The sequence below is a fragment of the Aethalodelphis obliquidens genome, unplaced genomic scaffold (genome assembly GCF_003676395.1).
Source record: "Aethalodelphis obliquidens isolate GAN/ISIS:26980383/991018 unplaced genomic scaffold, ASM367639v1 scaffold51, whole genome shotgun sequence".
NCBI classification, from domain to species: domain Eukaryota; kingdom Metazoa; phylum Chordata; class Mammalia; order Artiodactyla; family Delphinidae; genus Aethalodelphis; species Aethalodelphis obliquidens.
This window is the reverse complement of record NW_020837995.1, coordinates 7,162,710-7,188,582: the sequence shown is the minus strand read 5'-3', so window position 1 is coordinate 7,188,582 and position 25,873 is coordinate 7,162,710. Positions and strand designations below refer to the sequence as shown.

General features: G+C 39.7%; 1 long non-coding RNA gene across 4 annotated transcripts in view; it reads left to right on the top strand.

The window, feature by feature from the left end:
- The window catches only part of LOC113607992 (uncharacterized), a 665,100-nt gene that overhangs the window by 104,869 nt on the left and 534,358 nt on the right, over window positions 1-25,873 (top strand). For all 4 annotated transcript variants that reach the window (XR_003428175.1, XR_003428172.1, XR_003428171.1 and 1 more), the window contains one exon: window positions 8,597-8,690. This is a non-coding gene — a long non-coding RNA (uncharacterized LOC113607992). The remainder of the gene's footprint in view (window positions 1-8,596; window positions 8,691-25,873) is intronic.

Sequence of the window (25,873 nt, the reverse complement as noted above, 5' to 3'; positions counted from 1 at the left end):
GTAATAGCTGAGCTAACACCAAAAGAGGAAGAAGGGTTAGGGTAACAGAATGGTTGGAGGTTGTTCTAGGCAGAGGATTTTTCAGTTTCAGAGTCTCAAACTTCACCTCTCATCAATCAATATGTACTCACAAGGCCCCATGGTTCACACCACAGGTATCCCACAGCTTACATTATAACACAGGATAAAAATAGTAAATATTGTTGCTCAGAGAGTAGTGGGAAACATTGCTCATCTTTTTCAGCTACTGCTGTTCAGAAACACAGGTTGGAATCTATTTGGAAACTGATCCAGTTGGCAATAGCATTATAGATAGTGCAGTCTTAGCATACTCTTTCCTCTTTGGGGAAAATAATAACCAATACTTACTTATTTCATGTTGAGAATTTAATATGTTTTCTTATTTTAGCTTCAGAACAACCCTATGTAATAGGTATTTTTATTATTGTTATTTTATAAGTGAGAAAACCGAGGACCAGAGTTGTCAGTAGCTAATAAACGGCTAATACAGAAAGAAGTCAATAGTCTCAACCAGGCACCTGACTCGAGCCTGTACTCTCAACAGTTAGATTCTGTAGCAAAAAATAGTTGGGTGCATTTTATCACTTGAAGATCTAAATAAAGATTTGTCATGTTCAGGGGAAACGCATACTCGTCCTTTAGTGATCAACTCAAATATCATTTCTTTTAATTCCCTCCTCACTGTAGCCAGTGAAAATTATTTAGTTTCTCTGCTTAGCGTGGTGTGTGGCATTTGCTGGCTGAGTGGATAAATGAATGAATGTATTTCTATTATATTTAATATATATTTCTATCATAGCTGGCCTTATACTGAATTATGGTTTTAATAGTATTTATACATTAATTCGCATGTTAGACTATGAATTTCTTGATAAAAGAGATCACTTTTAGTCATCTTTTTATGCCATCACCAAGCACAAATTCTGGCAGATAGGTATTCAATAAATGTATTATAAATGAATGATTCACTTAGAGAATAAATGAATGGATGGATGAATGAAAGGCTAGGATGCTAGAGTGCTAGAATGGCACAAATCCCAACAGTGTCTGTGTGTGTACATTTTTGTTTGCCTAAACATCCTCAGCCTTTATCTCATTTTCTTGCCTACAGTAGCTATGAAAGAACCGTTTAGTACTTCGCAAGGATCCTATCGAGGCTACCTCCATCATGGGATACCTTTATCTCAATGTGTCATCTCTAAGGTTTCTGTACTCGGAAAAGAGAGAAAGGTTAGAACTCATCCCCACTTCTAAATAACTAAGCCCAAACTGACACCTGTCATTTTGGTTCACAGCTAGTCACATTACCCTATATAAATAAAAGGTGTCAATTTGGACCTAGATACCCATGTTATCGAAAGGTAAAAGTTGATGGTGGATCACTGGAACTGCAGAATACTTTGTGTGATTGAGATACATACCTTTGTTGGGATAAGGCATTGGGATTTGGTGACATTTGTTACTGCAGCATAACCTACCCTATTGGGACTAGTGCAGTATTCAGTCACTGTTGAATGAAAGAAGTGGTAACATCATTACCAATTAAGACCGGCCCTTACTGTCATACTGAAGATGGCATCAATTTTTGTTCCACATCAACTTGGTTAAAGTTCTGTGGGCTTTCAAAAACAAGCATGGTCAAGCCCTAACTCATTAGGGTCAGTATCTACTAATGGGAAGGTTCTTCTGTTTAGTCTTCTGACCTGCGTAATTGCAAAACATGCAAATTGTTCTGTCTTCTCATTAAATTCCAAGGAGGATTTAAAAAATAAACAAAACAAAGCAGAACAAAATCTCCGTGGGGTTAAGTTTGGATTGCACCTTAATACTGGCCTGTTAGTTATTTATGCCTTGCAAAGAGTTAGAAGAAATAAGCCTGCCTACAGTTAACCCATCTGCAAAATGAATATTAGGTTCACACACATATTGATCTGTTTCAGTTCCCACCAGCAGAGTCATTCATTCATTTATCAAAGATTTAGTGAGTACCTCCTCAGGACTACTAAAATAGCCACAATGAGCAAGATCGATTGGAATTTTTGTTCATCCTCAGGTCTTCCTTGGACTTACAGGCCAATTTTAATTCAAGGCTACATGATTTATGCAATCTGGGGATTATAGGTAAGGGGTAACTCTTATGGAAGATTTAGCATAATTGGGATGTTTCTCTTTCTCTTATTTATATTCATGGCTGTGGTTTGAATGTTTGGAATGTGAGTTTTCTTATCAGAGATCTGATTTATTTGGATAGGTAGACTTGAGTTTTTATAAAAGGTCAACGCTTTGTTTGTTTTTTAGGCATTAAGCAAAATCACCCAGAGGGTCTCCCATAAACCTCTGGCTGATGTAGTGTGGTAGTTTGGGTACCTAATTCATTCTGAGGGCATAAATGAGTTGCAACCTGTTGGATGCTGCTTCTTTAGTAATAATGGATTTAAGTGCATTATCAATGTTCTTTTTTTGTTTGTTTTTTCCAGTGGAAACTTCATGTATCTTGGCTATAACTATTGTTATTTTCAAACAGTGTAAAAATGGGGAGGGGCTTGCCTATTTCTGCCATTTCCACTTGAGTTTAACATGTTGGGATCTGATGCTCCTGACCAAGTCACAGCATATGACCCAGTAGGACCCTGCTACATGGGACCTTAGATGGTGGTAGGAGCTGGTCTGTAGTTCAGAGTTCCCCATTAAAGAGCTTAGGCAGTCAGGAAAACAAGGAAGTAGTATGTTTATTGCCTGTGTTGGGTAACCTAAAGCCTTGGGGTGACGTGAGTGAAAGCCGGACAACCTTTCTCTAAGTTCCTTTGAACGCGAGCTGGCAGCATCTAGAACGGGCAGCTTTCCATCATGGAATATCCATTAACCTTGTTTATCTCTGGAAAAACACTGCCCTGTTTCCACAGTCTGCTGCTTGTCAAAGAATAGAGCGGGAGATCATCTCTGGGCTCAAGGAGAGAATGAGCTTTTCAGCTATTGTGAAAATTATCGTCTTGAGGTGCTGATTCTTCCTCTTTGTTCTGAGATGGCCAGCGACATGCAGCAGAATATGATCATAACACAGGGGACTGATGCAGTCAGGTCCTCCTCAGATCCTCCTTAGATTCATGGATCTCCTGTGGTTCATTGTGGAGAAAACAGAAGAAAACAAAAAATCTAAACAAACAAAAATAAAGTCCTTTTTATTTTCAAGAGAGCATTGGATTGGAATTGGAGTCCAGAGATAAAATGTTGCTTAAATTGTCCAAAACCCTTTGACCTTAGGCAGGGTTGTATTGAGGCCACAGTTTTTTCTTAATCTGTAAGCTCAATAAAATGATCATAATTAATGTTTTTTTAAATGTTTTGACCATGAACCATAGTCAGAAATACATTTAGATTGCCCCTTAGTAAACACACACGCGCGTGCATGCGCACGCACACACACACGAGTTTTATCGAACATTACTTACTATGTATAATGCATTCTGATATTTTCTACTTTATTCTATTTTACTTTCAGAAACAATATTTGTGACCCACTAAAATGATTTCACTACCTACTGATAGAGCTCAGTCTTCAGTTGGAAAAACAATCTAAGGTCTTAAAAAACGAATTATGATATATTAATGTTGTATTTTACTACCACTCAGAAAACAATTCCATTTATGCCAACCCCCATTCAAAACAACCACCATTGAGAAACAACTGCTCTACTATACAAATTTTTAAAACCTAAGATAAAATTTAACTGATTTTTTTTATGTTTTAAAAAAGTATTCATATATTTCAGGAAAAAATAGTGGAGTCCTGAGCTGTTGAGTAATATGAAAGGAGCAAAGGTTAACATGATCCACTGAGCAAAAATGCTTATTAAAGTATCTGGAACGTCACAGTAGGAGGTACTTATGAAGACCCTGTCTGGAACAGTTCCCCAAATACAAAACTTATGTTTCTCTCCATTAAAGGCAATGAGAGAACTGATACACACTTTCACTACATCTTTTCTAAGAAAAAAATAAGGTACTTGTTCATTCCCTGTGTGTATGAGCAGCATTTGCAAGGAGAAACCTTCATATTTTCTAATAATAAGGAAATAGACATTCCAAGCATTAAAGCCAACTTCATCAAGAATGCACTCTTGTTTCCCAGATAACTTATATCCTCTTTAGTACATATTTGCTTCACTAGGAAATGAGTTTATCATTGGATAGTGGATTGGTTTTTTTATTCCACAAATGTTGGTTGAGGTTCTATATGCCCCAAATTGGGAGTACAGTGATAAATAAGACAGGTGAATTTTCTGCTCTCATTGAATTTGCACTTCTATGAAAACTCAGCAGATATTCATATCTTTTCAATGAGATGAGATACTATGGCATTTTCCTACACACGTAGACAAGACTGCTCAGGAACCATGTACAACTGAATGCCTAGTGAATAAGGCTCAGGAGTGATCACTTGAAGGAATGAAATACATGTGTCTACAAATCTGAATATTTTGTGTATCAGTGTTAAAAATTTGATTTGCTTCAGTTAAAAGCAGATCAGCCTTGAGGAGTGACTCAGGATGAGACTGGTGAGAACTACAGTGAGATCTGATAGAGGACCTTTAGGGAAAGTAGATAACTTGGAATTTTATACGGAAGACAAGCAATAGGCAGCCACTCTAAGCCCAGGTTTAATAACTTGGGTTTCCATGGAGAGAGTTCATGAACTTGAAAAGGAAAAAAATATTGCATATTTACTTTCACTAACTTTTTGCTGAAATTTGACATTTCTTTCATTTTTGAAGGTGGACAACATACCACATCAGAATGATCATTTCCTGTTACTTTGTCACCAATAGGTGTCACAGATATTTACAATTTCTGTTACTTACAGTGGCTAGAGATGCCTTGAAATATTGTTTGTGCTGCTCAATGCATTGAAATTATAATACTTACTGGTTCACTACTAGATCTTGTTATTGAATACACTGAAAAAGATTCATATTCATTATATTTCAGATTTGTTTTTCAACACTTTTTGAGAAGTGTGTTTCATTATGATTCGTTTACTTTGTAATCCTCTGTTTTATGTTAGGCCTGTAAAGACATTATTTTGAGAAGCGCCCACAGATTTTCCAGACTGACAAAGGGGTTCATGTCACAAAAAGGGTTAAGATCTCTTGTTCTAAGCAAAAGAGTGCAAACTCAAATGCCTGCAAGGATTGCCTGGAAAAAGAGAGTTGGGTTGGCAGACTAATACAACAATCTAGATGGAAAAACGATTTGCTGGAAAGTTCATGGGAGCCCAGTAACTAACACTCCTGTGATTTACCCAAATTTGGATCCAACCGAAAAGAAGACAAAGGAATAGGCAAGATGGAGTCCAGAGTATCACCTTTTAACTTAACAAACCAAATATCAGAGAATGTGCTATATTTCCTGGTGGCCACAATGCCAGGGCCTCCATTCAAGGCTTATAAAGGGAAGGAGCCCCCTGGAATCCTGGAGCACAGGACCAGCTTACAACAGCCGGCCACAGCCAACTTTCCAGCCATGGCCGCAGACACCGAATCCTGCTTGAACTTAAACCACGTCACCCAGCAGGGCTGGTTTGGGCAGGTCTCCACCTGTCGGGAGGAGAGTTTGCCCCAGAAGGCCTTGAAATGGGTCAGAACAATGCATTAATTAAATTAACTCCAAGGCCAAAAATGTACTCCCTATTTTCTTTCCCTTCCCAAGTTCTGTCCTACTACAACTGTCTAATATAACCTCTCAGAGGTTCTGCAATAAAATCAAAGAGAAATGCAGAAAGAAAGTCTCTTAATAAAAGGCCAGCAATGTGGAGATGGCCTAAATTTGAATACAATTTCTCCCATTGTAATTCTCTCAGAAAAATTAAAATCCAGACACTAATCCCTTTACAAGTTTAAGTCTAAAGATGACAAAGCCCAAAGGAATTATAGTCTGAAATTAGGTTCTATTGCTCTTATGAATTAAGTCCAAAGTAACTAATTCTCTTCTCTTTAAGTGTCGAGTTAAGGGGTTTCCACAGCCTTAGCAGAGGAAGGGGCTCTGCCAGTGTTTGCAGCCCGGGCTTTCTCTCACTGGGGTTAGTGTGGTTCTTGCAAAAAGTATACTGTTCAATGCCAGGTTGCTCATAGATTTAATGGTTAAAAGTTTCAAAAATATATTTTCAGTGGTGAGCCACACCCACCACGTTTAGAAGAGAAGCCAAACCTCAACCCCCTAAAGCAATCATCCCAGAAAAAATGACATTCCCAGAATGTGGGGCTTAGTATGTCGTCAAAGACCATGATCCAAAATGCAATTTCCATGTGGATGTGTGCTGGCGTGGTAGACAGAATAATAAATGGTCCCCTGAAGATGTCCACGTCCTAGTCCATGGAACATGTGATATAACTTTACATGGCAAAAAGGACTTTGCAGTTTCAATTAAGAATTTTGAAATGGGGAGATTATCCTGGATTATCTAGGTGGGCCCAGTATAATCACAAGGGCCCTTATATGAGGGAGACAAGAGTGTGAGAGCCAGAGATTTGAAGATGCTGTGCTACTACTGTCTTTAAGGATAGAGGAAGGGGCTGTGAGCCCAGGAATACAGGTGGCCTCTAGAAGCTGGAAAAGGTAAGGAAGTGAATTTTCCCCTAGAGCCTCCAGAAGGAACACAGCCCTGCCAACACCTTGATTTTAGCCCAGTGGGTCTCATTTTTGGAATTCTGGCCTCCAGAACTGTAACAAAATAAATTTATGTTGTGTTAGCTCACTAAGTGTGTTGCAGCAGTGAAAGAAAACCAACACGGCTTGTTAAAAACTTGGATTCTGATGCAAAACCAGGCTGCTTTCAGATCCTAGCTTGGCCATTTACTCAGTGTGTGGCCTTGAGTCCTACCAGCATGTGCTGGGGGGGCCTGAATCATCAGCACGTGTGTGTTAAGGCCAAGCCTTCACCGTGGGATTGCCCGTGCCCACTAAAGTCCAGGCCTTTCTAAGCCCCATGCAGGTGGTAACTGATGAGGTCATGTCCACACATGTGCCTTGGCACATTGGTGAGGCCCAGTTGTCCTGGTAATTTTCCTGAGAATTGTGTCTTTGCTGAGGGCCATGCAACTTTCCTTTCGGCTGTTACAATACATAAACAAAGAGCCACATATGAAAAACAGTCCATATAAAGCAACCATAGGATAAGTTGCAATCATCTATCAGCGTTGAAATATCAAGTGTGGCCTAAAGCTTATGCTCCCTTTTCCGTGTCACAGAATTTAAAAAATTCCAAGTGCAACAAGCAACCTTGTGAGCCAACAAAAGCCTCTACAACCCAAAGATCTCTCCCATACATAAAAATCCAAAGCCCGATGCCCCTCGAGATCTTTGAACATATTTATTTTCTTCCCCAACATTCCAGCCATTTATTTAATTTCTCGGTGTTCCCAGTGAATGCACCAAATGTTGGGGTATGCTAGGGAAAACTCTTTTTCTCTGCCCGAATTCAAACACAGTTGAGAGATAAGACAAGAGAGTAAGGCAAAATAGACTAAAACATCATCTTTATGACTGATAAAGCTGACATCGGAGGGTGTGGTTTATATGTACTGTCAAGGGAAGAGTGAATGGAAGTATGGAAACAGTCCAGAAGTGCAATGATAAGGCACATATTCTCCACATGGAAAGAAGTATCAGCAGCTGGTAACACCCAGGCCTTGAAATGCACAAGGGCCCAACTCATGGACTGCCAGTCCCTGTGACATCCACTTGTCGGATCCACTGAAAATCTTCTCAGTGTGTTGGGAAAAAAGATTTGCAATTCCAGTCAAATGATGATTAGTCTTTACTACTCTATGAAAAACAATCAATGCAAAAAGCAGAAATTTAGGCATCGTTATATAATTAACACGACTAATAGGGACCTAACTCATAATTACCTGGGAGATCCCTAAAAAATCTGGAACCAATGAAAATGGAGCTGATAAGGGAGTGTGCTTACAGCGGAAAATCTGGATCTTGCCCAGTCAGGAAAAGCACACTGCTCTACTTGATCGCCTGTGTGTTTTAAGTCTTCTGGTGTTATTTTCATTGTCAGCTACAGCTTGAAAGTTTACTCGTGGGTTGTTGCTTCACCACCTTAGCCCATTTGCATTCTCTGGTGATACCTGAGAGTAACTCATGCCGCTCAGATTCGTGCATCTCTGCCTCCGTGGGGCACATGGGCTCTGCAATGGCACAGAGTTCAGGGGGAACCGAAACCCCAGGAAGCTGCTTTTTGCCAACATAAATCAAGAATGTTGATGTGGAATGGTTTGGAGAGCTTAAGAGAAATTCATCACCACCACTGAAAAAGCTACATAGCATGTGTGTTCAACTGATGTTCAACCAGGAGTTATGTCTCGATGAATCCAGAAGGATTAAAAAGGAGGCGCTGTGCTTTTTAAATTTATATTTTAAAAATACGAAGTTACTACTTTAGATCGATAGCACCTTGAAAATGGGGCAATCTTTTAGGTTTTATCTCTGTGTTCTTTCAGAGGGTTGCAATATTTTAGGTTTGATTGCTGTGTTCATTCACTTCTAATTTCTTTTTTTTTTTTTTTAGGAAGGACTTCTGGTGATGCAGATTTCTTGGGAAAGTTGTTGATTTCACTGTATTCGGGAAGGATAAGTTTTGATGATCATTTCCTGTGCCTAAGGTACTTCTTTATTTGTTTCTTGGGAATCTTCCTTGCATAGCATCTTCAGAAGCCATTAGAACTAGCATTTGAAGCAGCTGTGTAAATGTAAGACTAGGGGCCCAAACCAGTAAGGTTGAAATTCCACTGTCTTTGAGCCCCACTCTGATAACTTGATTTTACTACAAAGTGGTCATGGTTCTTGCAGTCACTCACATATTACTCTCGGCTCTGGTTGGGTGGACTCTGATTTTCAACCGCTTCAAGCAAGCGTCCCCACCCACTCTGCTCTGCTGTCACCCCACCCAGGTGTACATTAGTGTACTGCAAACCTGCACTCATTTCTTGGTTATGCAGATGTTTGTGGACAGAATTGCTCCTGCCAGCTACTCTCCATCTACTGCTTTGTCTGTCTCCTTTCCTCTTTTGAATGCATCTGGAATGAGGCCAAGAAGCCAGAGTTCTCCTGGAAATGACATTCTCCAGAGAGGCATGGGCATACTTGTAATATTGTGCCTGGGAGCAGCATGACATCCTGGCACGGTGTGTGGCTGCACCTTCCAGGGAAATAGTTACGGGTTGCTTCTCTAATGGAAGGCTGGGGGATGGCTAATCATGTAACGATTTGAAATAATTACTAAAGAGAGAGAAAGAGTGAAAGACGTAATACTTTTGGTGGCTTCTGAAAAATGGCCATCATTGTTCTAGAATAGCATCCTGCCTGAATCATCATGGTTCTCAAGCTTAGGTGGAAATGTCTGAATTGCAGAGTGTTACCCTTAGTATAGTGCTCAGTGATGCTCCATTAGAAATTATTCTCTCTCTCAAAGCATCCTGAAGAAGTCGACTCAGCCTCAAGTCATTTTGTAATCTCAGTGACACAGACTTAGGGGAAAGGGGGGGAAGAAACGAGACCCAGATTGGGTGGCTGGATCAAATTGTGGGAACGGCCCCTGAGAAGGGCAGTCAGCAGTCCGGAATACAACATCCAGTGGGGCTGTGAATCAGGCTGATTTCACTGTTCCTGTTTTTGTGGTATGATCTAGGAAGTAGGGATTGGCAGTGGGGATTCTCACAGCAAAAACGCTAAAAAAATGATTGGTGATGACTCTGTGGGTCCAGGTGGATAGGACTCCAATTATAAGGTCCAGGGTAGGGCTCTGGCGAAAGCCAAAGCGTGAAGCCAGAGTCAAGCAGGCAGGGTTCAGAGCAAGATTTCAGGCCCTGCAGGGAAGAACCAGAGCATGGGGCAGGCCCATGAGGTAGAAATCAGACTGACAAGGAGGATACAATAGGAGGCTAGAGTGAAGTTTAACTCAGAGTAAGCGTGGGTTCCATGAACCAGTCCTGGGATTAAGTCTTCAGCAGGGTTTCTCAATGTCAGCACTATTGATATTTGGGGCCAGGTGATTCTCTGTTGTGAGGGGCTGCCCTGTGTATTGGGGAATAGTCAGCAGCAGCCCTCACCTCTATGCATTAGTCGCTACTGATACCCCCCCAGTTGTGACAGCCATAAATGTCTCCAGACTTTGACAAATATGCCTGGGTGGACAAAAAAAATCACTGTAGTTGAAAACTACTAGTTGACAGCAGAAGACTAATTCCCCTCAGCACTGACTAGTGGGGCCTCTATCTTGATCAGGTTTGGTTCATGAATGGGGCACATGTGAATCTGTCAGTTAAGGACCTCAGACAAGCCAAACTAGGGCCTGACAAATCTATCCAAAGTCCTCTGGTACTGAAAACTTTCATAATGAGATAACCAAGCGTTGGAGGGGGAAGAGCTTTGATTTTGCTTGGAGTTAAGAAGAGGAGAGAGAAGGAAGATGGAGAAGTCAGGGTGAAGTTAGCCAAGCTGAGAGTTTAAGGTAGAAGCCATAACTGCTCCCTTGGGCTTATCTGGAGCAAAACTGTTAGTATTCAGAACACCCAGGCCTTGCCATCTGGTGTGCTTTGGCGATGGAAATCCTACATTTAATTCAGCACTGAACGAAGGCTTAGGTGGATATTTAATGATGAAGTCTACACTTGCCAGTCAGTGTAGTACCACTGTACCTTTCCAGCAATAAGAAGGCTTTGAAAGTTCATACCACTCTACTTGGACAAGAATGTCCAAGGCCCAGGTTGTTTTTGTCTAAGTTTCTCTTTTCCTGAGAGATGATAGTTGACTCTGGAGCTAGGTTTGAGTCGAGGCCAATGAGACCTGTCCTTCAGCTTCATTCCCAAAATTGAAGGTCACTGATGGCTTCATTTGTGGTGTTTTATCTGCTGTGTGTTCCCAGAGATGGTTTCATGCAGTCTGCCTCAACAGATCTTCAACCCCCAGGAATCTGGTTGTTTCTAAATCCAGGACTTCTGCCACCCCTTCTGGTCATTTTTGTTCTCCAACCGGTACATCTTTCCTTTCAGAGGAGGAGTTAAATGTTAGGTGGTCAGAGCAGAGTGCCTGCCTGAGTACCACCCCAGAAGAAGTGTGGATCACTTATTTCTCTAAGCGTAGCCAGGCAGCTCCCAGAACTCACTCAAAGACTGCTCTCCAAGTGCGCTAGAAGGCCACGTGAGAGCCCCAAATTCAGGGAGGCAGAGTGAGTGGTGTCTCCCCACTTCCACCTCTGCCACAGGCAGTGATAGTGAGGATCACATTAGAGCACACTACATGGCAGGTGGTGGGAATTTAATACACAATTTGCTTGTTAAATGAAAATGAAATAGTGTTGCTTATAAAACTTCAGGGTATTAGGAGCTTAGGTAAGTGCATGTGAATTTCAGGGATCTTTGGATGGGATTAATTTCATTTATACTGTCTGAGAAAATGCAAAGCAGCAAAGGGTGACTTTGCTTAACCAAGAGATCAAGAAGCGGTCACTTGACAAACAGAATAGTGGCGTCTTGATCTTCTTTCCTCTGTTATGTACTCTCTTGGTTTGATTCCTGGGATTCAGTGCTATTTAGTTAGAGGAAAAGCATTCTTTCTACCTGAATATTTTTAGGTAATATTTCTGATCCATTAGGCACTTTCTTCCTACTAATGAACATCTGCATACCGATTATAAAACTACATTTGGAGGGGCAGCGAAGTTTAACTTTGCTTAAATTCTTTGCACTGCTTAATTTAGTATTAATAGAAACCCCAACACTCCAAATGTATTTAGAGTTTATTTTGTATAATTTAAAAATCTGTATTTTTTGGTAACTTTTTATATTGGTTTGAAGAGTTTGTGTGTGAGAGAGATAAAAAGAGAGACAGAAAGAGAATGGGAGGAAGAGAGGGAGGCAGGCAGTGTTTTCCTTTCACTGTCTCAAAGGTTTAACTTGGTTATTCAGGAATGATCTCAATTTTGTTTTGCACATATTTTGCTCTGAACTTTACCCAGAAATTTAAGGTTGGATTAATTCTTCTGCGGTTAAAATCTGTTTTAATTCTAGCAACCTCAGTCTAGGTATACTTTAAGAAGAAAGGCCTACTATATTTGGTTCTCAACATTTAGGTCCTAATTTCCAGTTCTGTCCTTATATATTACACAGTATTTCCAACAGATTGGCATTCTGCTTGGTGACCTTTGAAACGTGCAAGCAGGACGTTGAAATGAGGACCAACTGAAGTTCTATCTTTCCTGTTTACTAAGCTTGCTTTCCAAGACTCCTTCCTGACAGCCTACCCCAGTCCTTGGAACTTGCCAATAAACACTCAAACTAAAACAAGGCTCCCACTCACTTAAGTTTCTGGACTTCACTGCACTTAGCATTTAACATGTAGCAGAATATGGTATACAGAATATTAAAGTTCAGGGAGCTGAATAGGTCTTAGATGTGTTCCTTACCAGCTCTGAAACCTTGGGAAATGGGAGAATTTTAAAATGCATATTTTGGATTAACAAAAGTTTGAAGACTCAAAAGTGGTGATTGCTTGCTTAATTTCACCAGAGACTAAAGGAATTAAGTAGAATTTATAATCTATGGAATCCAAGGTCATATTAAAAGAAACATTGAACTCCAGGAGCCTCATGAAAGAGCTCGATTAATAGAGATGACTCACTTTAATCATATGTGAAACCTTGCACGTTGACTTGGAACTTCACAATGATACAAATATGGTACAGGAAGGCACAGTGCCTCCCATGGCCTTCGAGTGCCTTCAGCTGCCTTCACACGGGATGAGATCTCAGTCGTCTCAACCAGATAGGTATAAAAAAGCCCTTGGGAACCGTCTCCTGGAGACCCCCTCATGATGTTCCTACTTCCCCTGCTGGAAAGGTGTTCTCCATTCAGGTCCTCTTATCCTGGTCCTCCTCTTACCCTCTTGCAAATTACATATGTTTTCTCTTGTTCAGATATAAACAGAGATGTGAGAAAGGTCAGTCTCCTCTATTCTAGAAACCATACTTTCCTTTTCAACATGATGTTCATGTTCTGTTTTAACATATGTTTTATCATATAACATTCTATTTAAAATTCTGTAAATATATATATATATAATTATCTACCATTAAAGCTAAAATAGCTTAAAAAAATAAGTATTTGAAGCCTAATTGTGAGCAGTAAAGGAGTTGACAGAAGGGATTATTATATTTAGTTTTTTTAAAAAAGCTAATAGCCAGTAGCTGTTAACTGTGAATGCCTCTTTTTTTTTTTTGATTGCCAGTTAACTTTATTTATTTATTGGGAATATACATATCAAGTAAATAAAATGGAGTTTAACAGGCAATTACAAAGGAAATACTTTGTACAACTACCACCCAAATCAGTAACCCCCCAAACCCCAAATATGCACACCCCCTTTACAACTTCGCTGTCATCTTTGTAGGCAGCATCTAGTTGGGTTTTGCCTTTTTAGCTAAACTGACAGTCTCTTTTTAATTGGTATGTTCAGATTATTCACTTTTTTTTTTTTTTTTTTGCGGTACGCGGGCCTCTCACTGTTGTGGCCTCTCCCGTTGCGGAGCACGGGCTCCGGACGTGCAGGCCCAGCGGCCACGGCTCACGCGCCCAGCCGCTCCGCGGCACGTGGGATCCTCCTGGACCGGGGCACGAACCCGCGTCCCCTGCATCGGCAGGCGAACTCTCAAGCACTGCGCCACCAGGGAAGCCCTAGATTATTCACATTTAATGTGATTATTGATTGGATTAAAATCTACTACTTTGCCAGCTCTTTTCCATTTGGTCCAAACTTTTCTTTGTTTCTTTTTACTGTGAATGCCTCTTAGTAGGAATGAAAAAAGGAAAAAGGAAGTAATAGGAGGTGTTCTTGCTATATTACTTTAAAATTTTATTTATATTTAATGCAGAGGTATGAGTAAGCTGAACCCTCTTGGGAATAACTCTGTCAGGAATATGAAGACCTTGAGTTTGTCTAGGTAAAGGGAAGTATTTCATTTATCTTTGTGTTCAATTTCTCTGGCTCCTTGGACATAGTAGGCCTGTATAGTGTTGTTGAATGAAGAAATGGGGAAAATCACAGAAATGATTCCTTAAACGAGTATGTCTGTAGGTGGGAGCTTGTGGGTTTACTATGGCAGAAATCTGAAACCTAGACAGGGATTCCTAGTAAGTTAGAAAGAAGCATCGAAATCAGGCCTAGAAATAAGGCTATGCATAAGTGAAACTGCTTTTCCTACTAGTGGAAGAGCTCTCTTGGGTTTTGTCCTAAAATTTTTTAGGGAAAGATCTTTACATATGTTTTGTAATACTATTTGAGTTTAGTTATTGTAAGAAAGTAGTCTTTGTGATGCTACTTAAATATAGTAAGTGGAAAAGATATTCATTTTTAGTTCAGTTCATCACATCAATGATCTGTGCAGTGGCAAAGATGCTAATTACAGTCAGTTCTGTTACAATGCAGTATATGTGTTCCTATAGCACGCTGCAGAATTGCACAACAAGAGCCACAGGGCTTGTGGGAAAAATGTGGTTACGGGCACAATAATCCAAAACTCCACCAGTGACATACAAAAAAGACAAGCCTAATACAAATGGTAATGTAGTTTTACGCATGTTAAATGGTTAAGAAATACATAAACTCTACAATAAATGTAGCACTTTACTGTGAAAAAGATTGAAGTTTGCTTGTGGAAGTGGGTGTTAGAAAGGTGGCAGTTGACGAATTACTGTGAAGGGGTAGGATGAGGTTACTGAAATCAGACCAAAAGTTGTAACAATGGATGTGGATGAATGTGGTTCATCACACACATGGTGAACTGCAGTAGCTGGTAGATATTTCTAGGCATACACTACGTATGTGCAGAAGTGTGTTTTCTGTATTCTTACGTAGCTCAGTTGAGCTGGGTGCACATAGCAAACTTAAATTTTGCTTTATGCTCAAATTGTTCCCTGATATGTCCGTTATGTCAGGATGAATACACATTTTCGAAACAAGTGGGTATAGCAGAACCAATTTTATAAACAAAGCAGCTGATGATGATTATAGCTTACACATCATGAGCCCTTGTTACATGCCAAGCTTTTGACATGTAATACTTAACTCATTAAATTTTATTAACAACCCTATGAAGTAGGTACTATTATTACTCCTCGTTTGTAGATGAGGCCACTGAGCCACAGAGGGGCGAAATAAATTGCCCAAATCCACAGGACTAAGCGGGCAGGACTCCAGCTCCTGTTAGATTAAACTTCGGTTCTTCTTCCCTCTATGCTAAAAGGAAAGTAATTACCTTTGAATTCTAAACCTAAACCTTACAAAGCAGCAAAAACTGCCAGATTTTCCTGGCATATCATTTGCCACCTGATATTAATAGCAGAATGGATGAACTCCTTCAAACCAGTAGGACGTTCACTGAATATGACCTAAAGGGCCTGATGATGGAGGAACTGTTTAAGCTATGTCAGAAGAATTCAATTAACTCACCTTGTGCTTTGTTCTGCCTTATTTCCTAGGCAGAATCTTCACAATGTGATAATGGAAGGCAGTGGGCAGGGGAGGGGCAAATAAACTATTATACAAAGGAACATACCTGTGCTTGGCTAGGGGTAGGTCTCTATTTGGCGAGATTAAACCCTATTACGTTTTCATGATTAACCGTTACAGAATTGAAACTTGTCCCTCAGGACAGGAATTCTCCATTTACATTCCAACATTCTTTGTTTCCCGAGCAAAACCACTGCACTGATGTCATTTAATCCCCCTGTTTTTATATTTTCCCTCTTAGCTTGATACTGGCTTCTTTCTTCTCTAGTCATTCTGCTATACTGTAATGGGGGCTGTTTTTATTTTGTTTTGTTTCCTCCTTCCCTTCCCTTCCCCCTCTTTTGTTTTTGTTTTTGTTGGGTTTTTTTCTTTTTTTTTTTTGCAAATGAAGAGTGATCTTGGTAGGAAGTGGTATGCAGAGAAGAGTAGAAAAGCAAAACCACTCTAGGCTTTGAGATAATTATAAATAAGTGGTCTTTTCTCACTTATTCTTACTGTTAAAAGTATATCTATCTTTGCAACTGTTATGTAAGTCTCAAATTATTTAAAAAAAGTTACAAAAATTGCATTTTAATTTTATCAACTGAATGTTTATTTCTTTAAAAAAATAAAGATTCTCATGTGCAACCAGAATTGATAACAATTACTCTAGTCCAGTGGTTCTCAACTCTGGTTGCATGTTAGGATCAATACTTGGGGAGAGTTTTTAAATTACTTAAAAACAACAGCAAAGCCCTCTTCATGCCTTCTCCCCACAAAAGAACAAGAAGCTGCAATGAGTGGACCAAGGCAAGGATTTCTACCTCTGTTACTATGTAAGGACTATGCTGTATAGCATAGTCATTCATTCATTTATTCATCCACTTATTTATTATTATTTATTTACCTACCAAGTGCCAGGCATGGGGGAGGAATAACGTGGTGATTAAATATATGCTCTGGAGATAGAAGACCCAGAGAGCTGAAGAGTGTGTAGGAATGATTTGGGTAGAGGGAGAAGTGGGATGAGGGACTATTATGGAAAGAATTATCTGGACAGAAGGTCAACCTGTGGTGGGAAGGAGACCAAGACTTCCAAGGAAGTTCTCAGAAGGCTGGTGAGGCTGGGGGATGGATGATTGACAGAGACAATTCTTGTGTGACCTTCCTCTCTAACCTTGGGCAGCCTGAGGCTATGACCCATTGGATATTCCACCCTCACTCTGGCTTACCCCTACCACCTGGCTTCTCTAAGACCCTCCTGCCCACAGCCACTCTCTTCAGTGAATTTACCTCAGTCTTCTTCACTGCTCTGTCTGTATTGGGTTTCCTCTGTGGTCATTTCTGTACAGTGGCATCTTTTCCGCAGCTCTTCAAGAAACTTTGGTCAGTTTAAGGCAGAGAGGAAGGGAATGAGGTCAAGGAAGGCTCTGGGGATTTAGGTTCTGGTCTTGGCTTTGATACTAAGTACCTCTAGCAACTCAGGCAAGTCTTTTCTCTTTCTGGTCTTCAGTTTCCTCACCTATAGGGTGAGAAAGTAGGCCACGGCATCTACAAGCCTCCTTCAAACTGAAACCTTATCTTCTTTTTTTAAAAAAACTTATTTTACCGAAGTATAGTTGATTTACAATGTTGTGTTAATTTCTGCTGTATAGTGAAGTGATTCAGTTATACATATATACATCATTTTCGTATTCTTTTCCATTATGGTTTATCACAGGATATTGAACATAGTTCCCTGTGTTATACAGTAGGACCTTGTTATAATAGTTTGCATCTGCTAATCCCAGGCTCCCAATCCACCCCTTCTACATCTGTTAATCCCAGGCAACCACAAGTCTCTTCTCTATGTCCATGAGTCTGTTTCTGTGAAAACTCACCTTCTAAAGAAGCCCTTTAAGACAAATATCTTCATCTTGAGATACCAGACTGGCTATTTAGTTAAATTACTCTTTATAAAAGCTATTGCTAGGGCATGATACCAGTTGAGAAATAAACATTTTACTGCAGATAGACTCAGATAAATTTGGGATGCCCTATTTCTAGCTAATAGTATAAATATGAATAGTGTAATCCAGTGACCCTAATTTCACTTTACTTCCATAGATCCAGATGCTGCATTTGTTAAAGTTAAATAATAAAAATTTCCTCAGACATATAGTATGAGAATATGAAATCTTAATGTGTGGTGATATGGTGAGCTCTGAGGTAAGAAGGATCCAGTCACTCAAAATAATGGTGACCAGTTTTCACTAAGAAGTAATTTATCTAACTATATTTTTTTTAGAAAAACCTGAAAATACCAAATGTTGGTATTTCTCAGGCATTACTGAGGGGAAGATAAATTGGAACGGCTTCTGGAAAGCCGTTTGGCATCATCTCCTGAAGCTGAATATACATACACCCTCTGAGTCAGCAGACACACGCCCATTGTATATCCAACAGAAGTGAGTACATGTGTTCACTAAAAGACATGTACCAGCATGTTAATAATTAGTAGTAGGCCAAAATTGGATACTATTCAAATGCCCACCGACAGTGGAAGTGATAAATAAAATGTTACCTATTCATACAGTGGGGTCCTACAAAATGAGAATGAAGAACCTACAAAAGCACATCACAATGTGGATGAAATCCACAAACGGAATGCTGAACAACAAAAGACACACACAAAAGAGCGTATGGTGTATGACTCCATTTACATAGACAACAGAAACAATCACAGTGAATCTAGACTGTTAGAAGTCAGAATGGTGGTTACCTCTGGGTGGGTTGGTGGCCATTAGGGAGCATGGTAGGGGCTTCTGGGTCATATTCAGTGTCTTGGACTGTTTGGTGGTTACACTGGTGTGTTTAGTTTGTGAGAATGTATCAAGCTATACACTTAGGTTATGAGATTTTCTGTATGTACATTTTAGTTCAGGAACAACATTTTTAGAAAAGGTTTGCCATTTATTAGTTCATTTGATCCACACGACAATTCTAGAAGATAAGAAGCACAGGTAACTTTTCTCGTTTTGTAGAAAGAAAACATACTCAGTTAAGTCCAAGTTCTCTGGGCCAATTAGTGGTAGAGTTAGGTCAGGTATGTAAATCTCCTGGCCGGGGGGAGATAGTCCCTGTGGGAGGAACCTGCCCAGTGCCTGATGCAGAGTAGGTAGGTGCTCAATAAATGTCCTTTGAAGCTGGATCGTAGACTGGTCCTGTCCAATCTCACAAGGCCACCATCTTGCTCTGGGAGTGATCATTTGCTCTGATGGTCTGATGTCCCTGATGGAGTGAGTGCATTCTCTCCTCAGAGAGGAATGGAGATGAGACATTTGTGTCAAATGTCCCAAGAAACTGCCAAAATACCTGTGGAGAATTGCAGAACTTTGTCCCTCTAGGGCTTAGAAGAGAATGAGTCAGACACTCAGTTCTCAGACATGGTGTCTAGTTAAATGGGAGGAAGGTTAACCTGGGCAGAAATCCATGTATGTGACCTTGGATAAATCACTGAACTTCTTTGGGGGCAAAAGTTTGAAAGACACTTTTGATACACCCTACTTAGGACCATGTGATCCTTCTGTGGTTAACCTTCTGAGACCCCTGAACCTTATGCCCTCCCAAATGTCTAATCAGATTCTCTTTATTTTCAAGGCCATTTGACTATTTTTTTCAAATTTGGGAGTTCCCTTGGTGTTATTTAAAATCAAATTTTGATTAATTTATAATATAAATGCAGATATGCCCAATTTTCTGCTTGTCATCATAGTTCAGAAAGGAGATGCACCAACAATTTACATAGAGTAACCAGGGTCCTATTCAACTTGTTGACTATGTTCCTTCCAAAAATGTAAAACAGAAGTTTCCTTGTCAACATAATATTCCAGTTATTTATGATGTGGATCTTAAAGAAAAGAAGTCCTAGAAATGGAGTCTGTTATTACTTGGATAATAAAAACTCAGGACCTTCTTTGGAAAAAATAGAGAATGATAAAATGCTTTGATTTAGGGTTTGGCTGTGATGTCAAGGTCAGCCAATGAGCACAGAGGGAACATGAGAAAAATAAAGAGATTAAAAAAAAAAAAAGATAAAGAGAAGCAGATGTTTGGAAAATCTGGACTATCACTAGTGAAGCTGTATGGTTAGCCATCAAAATTTCAGGGTTAGATCTATCATCCTAATAAGGTTATAATGAAAACCATTTAAATTGGTGTTCAAAAACTTTGTTAGAACTATAGTCAACTGTACTTTACCATGAAGTGGCATTTTCCAAATTATGCTAAAAACTTTGTGGTACTTTTGAGCTGAATCCTTGTCAGGGTTTTTCTCAAGGAGATCAGTTGCCATGGACTCCTGTTAACTCGATCTTTATTTCAAATTAATGTAAGACAGAAATCTGATGGGAAGGGGAAAAGAAGTAAATAAAGTTGAGAAGTTTTGGCTTCTGATTGGTCAAGCATCTATGTTTTCAGAAGCAAATTTCTTTTTTACCTTTAGTTGTTTTTGAGGGCAGGAAATAGAACAGTTCTTACATTTAGAGTTACCAAAGGCTGTCATTTAAAAAGTTTGAATAGCCTGACAGAGGAAACAGATCACTAATAACTGAATCAAAAACAAAGAAAGGAGACAGCTTAGAGAAAGGACCCTTGGAGACCCTCAGATGAAAGGCTGGTCAATAGCGTAAGTACAAATGGCTGAGAAGAGCTGTTGACTCCAAGCCAAGATTCAGGGATTTGAGAAAGAATATGATCAAGATTAGTGAGAAGGGTTTAAAACTAAAATATCGATATTTACTTGACAGTTTGCTCCAAAAAATCATTATGTGATTTACTGATTACTTTTCAAAAAGGGCAACATTTCATAATAGAAAAAGTGAAGAAACCATGATTATTACCATCTCGATATAGAGCCTTGACTTAATTCAGTTGAATTCCTGCCTTAGTGCTACTTGTGCAGCCTTGGGCACATTACTTAGTCCCTCAAAGCCTCACTTTCTTCATCTGTAAAATGGAGAAATAATAGTGTTTACTTCATGGCATTGTTTTGAGGCTTCCATGAGATGGAGGATGTAAATTGTTTATTTTAGAGCCTAAATTATATATTAAGAGCATTAAATGTTTTTGTCTATGGTAGTGATGATGATGAACACCTCTTTCCTTTTTTCTTTCCTCTACCTTGATTTAATCTCTACCTCATTTTAGAAAAGATCTGAAGTTGCTTGAAATGTTGCAAATAAGTAAAATCTTGTTTGTCTGTTTTGTTTATACTATACCTCACTTAAAGGGGAGATTGAAAGAAAATTCTGAGGGTTAAAGTATATTTATATACTATAAGTAATAGTATAAAATATATTTAAGGTTATTTTACTTTATATATACTTTATATAATAGTGTAAAGATATATTTAAGGCTATTTTTTAAAAAGAAGTAGAATTAGAAAGTTTTTAAGAAGAGAGTTGGAACCAGAATAAAAGAGAGCAAAGATGTGAATTAGTGGTCTGTACCAATCAAAGTCTTAATGGAAAAACAAAGATTAATTCAAAACAGTATAATTTGAGGAGAGTTTATTTATAAAGGTGGGGTTGCATGTAAAATTTAAGATAGTATTTACTTAGAGGCCTGAAGGTTTGAGAGAAGGAAGAGGTCACGGGAACCCAGAAGAGAGAGTTTTAGGGCAGGCTGCCTAGGGAGGTCCTTGAGAGGACCGGAGACCTATGTTGAGGGACATAGCCAGCCTGAGGTGACCTCATGGGGACAGAACTGGGGAAATGAAGATACTGAATTCACTCTCCTTCCTTCCTCCCATATCCTTCTGGCTCTTCCCATCGACTAAAGAGAATTGGAGAGCCATTCATGTTATCCCACAGGCCCATCTGTCTTCAGAAGAAGCAAGAGAGATGGGCAAGTGTGTGTGTGGGGTGAACATTTTAGGCAGAGAGGAACATAAAGTTGCTAAATGTCATTGAAATCTTAACTAAAATCCAAAACAAAGAGGGGATAGAGTCAGTTATAAAATCCACGTCATCAACAAACAATAACAAACCATGTCATTTTTCTTTGAAGCTTTTCTAGACAATTCCAGTTTTAAGTGACAGTCTGCAAAACTGTCCAACTTGCTAAACATTTATCTGTTATATGAGATTGTTGGATGTAGATCAATTAAATTTGGGAAACATCTGGGAAAAATAATAATTTTGGTTTTAGAAGTTGGCCCAATCTCTTCTTTCTGAAAATAAATAAAAAAGATAATAAAATGATCTGTAAAGGCAACTCTTAGGTTGAGACAATAAAACGCTTTCATTTTTGTCAAGGAGATTTTTAAAAATCTTCCATCACGAGTGCAAGTAGACACTTTATAAAAAAATTAGCTACAGACCATTGAGATAGGTTTAAAAGAAAGGGGACCAAAGCATATTGATTTATCCCACTCTGAATTATTTACTGATGTGTCAGGAGAATATTCCAGGGCCCCAGTTTCATGGTAGTGAAGTGCAAGAAAAGTATCAGGAATTGGCATTCTAAACTGAGCACACCCAGCTTGGCCCATGAATGGTTCTTGTTCACAGAGGTGGAATCTAAGAAAAGGTGAGGAAAAGCTACAGGTCATCTTATACTGGTCTTGACAGATCTTTCTTCTGGGTGAAAAGACTGTAAGAGGAATTAGTTGTGGAAGCAATATTTCCTGTATCTGTTTTGATATTTTGAAAGCCAAATAGGACAAAGGACACAGACAGTAGTGCAGAGATTTGCATGACTCTCTTTGGAGAAATCTCTACTTTTTTGTAAATATAATTGGATAAAGCGGGGAAAATACGGTACTGGACACATGATTGTTAATAGCATTAACAAACAACTTTGCATATTGTGTCACACTTTATAAACTTCCATGGATGGAATCATGGAAGCCTCACAACAATGCTGTGAGACACTACCCTCTTTGTAGGTTACAAATGGAAAACCAGGGAGATTGAGAGCATGCTCCAGGTCACCAATTGGTAAATATTCTCATGGGGATAGTGATTGGAAGGGGTGAGAAACAAACATGGGAACATAAAGTGTCCTAAATACATTTTGAAATCAAATCAAACATCTTGGTTTACTAATTTTTATTGAATGCCTTTGGCGTCCATGGTGAGCACATAATAAATATTTGCTGATGAATGAATGAGTGATTGCAGGAGAGCAATGATACACGTGAGAACTTTGTCCTTTGCTCATTCATCTCTTGAGAATGCATGTTCTTGAGACAACACGCACAAATTTAGAGGGTGTACAGGGTGGGATGCCATGTGCATTATTTCCATCTCCAAGGATGTGTTTGAGTAGGTGGGAAAACTGTGGCTATGGCTCCCTGGTGGCTGGCGGGGTGTGCCAGCTTGCAGGAGTCAACTTTTGTGGTAGTTTAAGGAAAGTCTATATCTCAAACTGCCTGGGAGGCCTGGAGGCCTAACCACCCAGGATGACAGGCCTTGATATCTCAAACTGCCTGGGAGGCCTGGAGGCCTAACCACCCAGGATGACAGGCCTTGACACTCATAGGCAGGCCTGGAGCATCCTTAACCTGAGGGTATACAGCCTCATACTCGTATGTCAAAGGTCAGATGACACCTTGGCAGCCTTGGGCATGCAATTATCCCTGATGATTCCTCTGTGGGAGGCATCTTCTGCAAAAGGATCACCCAGTGTCCTTGCCCTTTTCAGAATCTTTGCCGGTGTTAACAGGCCAGTGGGGGTCTACTGAAGCATCCAGATTTCCTCTGGGAATCCCTCTGCTCCTTTAAACTTGGAACATGCCTTCAGTGACAGGAAATCTTTGGAGAAGAGTTAAATATCTGTCTCAATTAATCCAAGACACTGTCTCTAATGCCCCCATTGTGGGTTCAGACATTTCCTTCATGACTCTCAGACTCAGCTTCTGAAGCCCCAGAAGGAGACGACCTGGGAATAGGACAGTGCCTCCTTCACTGTGCTTGGCAAAGCCCGTCTGAGGAACTAAAGCTCTATAGAACCCACAGAGGCCTCAGATCCATTGCCGGGGCCTCCCTAACTCTAGTGTGAATGAGAATGACCACAACGTGACAAAAGTCTGTAGCTACCCCACTGATTTCTCTGGAAGACCCTGAACCCATGTCAGCCTGAGGAACACACTCTGGGCTCAGTGCAGGCCCTAGACAGGAAACACTGCCACCAGCCCTGAGGGCAGGATTCCAGGAGCCTCACCTGAAACCTTCACCAGATGGAGAGCGCTTTGATTCTGTGACCCTGGAGGACTTGGTTTCCTCCATGGCATGAACATAGGGTTTGGAGCTGGGCTGATCTGAGTTTGAAGCCCTCCACTGATACGTGAGAGGAGTAGGGTTTTAGATAAGTTTTAAAATTTCTATGAGCTTCAGTTTCCCATCTAAACTGGAGGTAATAATAACTACTCGATATGGTTGCTAAGGTGATTATGGACTCAAGTGGGCTCCCTAGGCATTCATAATTATGAAGATAATCTTCTGGATTCCTGAAGCATCTTTCTCGAGGTGCCCAAATGGCTGTGACCTGTGTGGTCTCCGTGCCTCGAAGTAGTCCTGTGAGGGGGTTATGTGAAAAGAAGAAGTATGATCCTGGGAAGCTGTGACTTTTGTCTAAAATCACGCCATCAGGTAGAATCAAGACTAATTGTTCTGTCCAATACTTTATCCAGGAAACTTTGCCAAATCCTATTTCGTAAACATTCTTACAGTGTCTGAACAGAAGAGATTCAGGTGAGACACAAGGAAGAAGAGCTGTTTGTTCTCCCTGTGACTGGTCCCCCAGGGGAAATTACACAATCTCTGGGGCTGAAGGATTTAGGGGATACTAATCACACAAATAGTACTCCTGCTGGAAAAACAATACGTCTACCACCACACCATTAATCTAACTAAATGATGTAATCAGCTTCACTGTTAGAGTCATCAGCTGTGATTGTTGGAGAGAACAGCGTTATGAGATACTTTGAAACCGTTGAAAACAATGAGGCAGCTCTACCTGTAAGTGCTGAGATATGGTTTATTAAAAATGTGCAGAGCAATATGTATAATATTGCATTTTTGAAAAATAATAATAAATGCAGTTTATATGGTATACATACCATATGAGATGAGTAAGATTGCAAATCAAACAATAGACTGAGTTTGTCTCTGAGAGTATATTTGGAAAGGGGAATAGGTAAAGAGCTTGATATTTTTTTTTTTGCACATCCCATTTACATTTTTATAATTAAAGTGTATTACTCTTTAAAAATTACAGAATGCCAGAAATTGGGAAAAAGACAATATCTAGTACCATACATACTACCTATCATATACTTAGATAGATATTGAATAAGAACTTGGTGAGTTCCATAATAATTTCCTTACTAAATAATGATAATAATAAATCTCACATTTATATTCTGCTTTATAAAATATAAAGTCATTTATATGCATTATGACATTTGGATTTATCACAAACCTCTGAGCTGGGCCGAGGAAAGCACTTTACAAATTGGGATTTTGAGACTCTCAAAGATAAAATCATTTTCCCAAAGTCATATGTAAGTGATACTGGGACAGTACTCTTGTTACTTGATTTTTCATCTGTTGTTTTACCAAAGATTTTTTGAGTCCCCTCTGTGTGCTACATCCCCTGTTCTCTCTGCTACAGCACAGCCACTGCAACTTGCAAAGAAAGAAATGAAAATATAGACGCACCAACTAAGTCAGTGCCTGAAAATGATACTAAAACTCCCTAACCAATAGATCACTCTCAGATGCAAATTTTATTTTGTTTACTTGCACCATGTGCCTTTCTAATACTTAATAAGCTATGGCAGACTTTATTTACTAAACCGAAGTTTCAGCTTGCTTTTCTGAAGAATGGACTTGCTGGTTTCAACTTCAGCTTTTCTTCCCTATATCATTTACTTAAAGAGAAGGTTATTGCATGGTTTTTTGTTCATCTTCCACTTTACAAAATAATCAAAAGTCCACACAATCCTTTGTTTCTATCTTCCACCGCAGACCATTTTTCCCTCATTGTTTACAGAAGAAGAGGAAAGGATTGAGCTTGAAGGATGGAGCAATCATCCCCAAGACTGGAGAACTCATCCCTGAAGGAAAATTCTTTTTCCATAATGCCTCAATTAGCTACATTTTGTGGTCTGGCCTTGCAATCTGAAACTCAGTCTATGGACGTGCTCAAAGTGAAACACTGAGAAACCGCAAACAAGTGAGGTATAGGTATTGACTAGCGAGGTATGCACATTCAGGGGCTGGAGGGAGACCTCTGTCCAGAGTTCTCCAAGGATGAA